This window comes from Octodon degus, unplaced genomic scaffold (genome assembly GCF_000260255.1).
Source record: "Octodon degus isolate 3935 unplaced genomic scaffold, OctDeg1.0 scaffold01277, whole genome shotgun sequence".
NCBI lineage: Eukaryota > Metazoa > Chordata > Mammalia > Rodentia > Octodontidae > Octodon > Octodon degus.
In genome coordinates this window covers 758-2235 of record NW_004525853.1, presented here as the reverse complement: position 1 = coordinate 2235, position 1478 = coordinate 758, and positions in this window count along the sequence as shown.

Below are 1478 nucleotides of genomic sequence, written 5' to 3'. Positions count from 1 at the left end.
AACCACAGCAACCTGAGCCTGACTGCTTTGTTTAAGCAGCCACTTAAAGAACTGAGCTAAGGGGGCAGGCCCCCAATAAGAACTTTTTTTTTCTTGTCTGACTTTTGGAATCAGGGCTTGAGGAGTACTCCTTCCCTTTCTACTTAATTAAAGTGAAGAGTATCATATTAGATCTTCCCTGAAGTTTTTGTAGTGGACCTATCCCAACTTGAGGTTTTCTTAGGTAATAGGAATGTTTTATTACTACTTCTTCAATTTCCTTGCCTGTTACTGGATTATTCAAAGTTTTAAAATCTTGGTTGAATTTTTGTAATTCACATATATCTAGGAATGTATATGTTTCTTATGGATTCTCCAATTTATTGGCATACAAGTTTGCAAAGTTATTATTATTATTATTATTATTTTGCTCCAAATGCCTTCAGGACAGGTTTGGCTGGCTTGAGTTGTGGGGCTCGAACCACAGCAACCTGAGCCTGACAGCTTTGTTGAAGCAGCCACTTAAAGAACTGAACTCTTAAGGGGCAGGCCCCCTGCAAAGTAATTATTAATAATTGTTATAGCTTGTATTTAAATGTTCCCCCAAAGCCTCATGTGGTCATAGGTGGGGCTTTTTCAGAGGTGAATGGATCTACAGTGTGTGATGCTAGGATTGATTGATGGTGCATTTCTAGGATCCAGGGCACTGGGATTAAGAGCGTGAGTGCTACCCACCCTAAGTAGCCTAGATGAGATGTAAGGAATAGCAGGACCGATGGTCATCCCTTGCTTGTTTTGCTACCTTTTGCCTGACTTGAACTGTTTCTCCTATGAAATGGCTGCCTGCCATGTCGCCGTACTTCAGAGCCAGCCTATTAAGGACTGATACCTCTACAAACTGTGAACTAAATAAACATTTCCTTCTTTAACTTCGGGTGTTGGATATTTTGTTTCAGAAACAAGAATGTAACTAGGACAGAATTTGGTACCAGACAAGTTGGGTTGTTGCTGTGACTGTACCTGAATGTGTAGTTTAGGAGCCTTTGTAGCTGGCTTGTGGAAGGGGAAGTGATAGGAAAGGTTGAAGATGCCAGCTATAAAAGTAGAACTGGAATGCCTTATGCTGCATTTGATGGGAGGTTCTGATCAGAACTGATAAAAATCGTGCTGGTAAAGGCCAGGTTTGGGAGGTGTCTGCTGGGAAGAAGTACTACATTATCTGTTGAACTCCAGATGGTATGTGTTATGCCTTGGCAGAAAGTTTGTCTGCATTTTTCTCATGTCCAGAGACTTTACCTGAGACTGAGATTAAGAGTAGCAGACTGATTTGTTCTAATGGTGTTTGTAGATAGGATCTCAAGTCTGCATCTTGTACAGCAATTAACCACTAAGAAGAATATATGCAGTGTGTTATTTGTTGAATCTGTACTTCCAATTTGATTTGAAACCGTCTCATTGCTATCTGTTTATCAATAAAATTAAAAAAAAGATCAACAAAA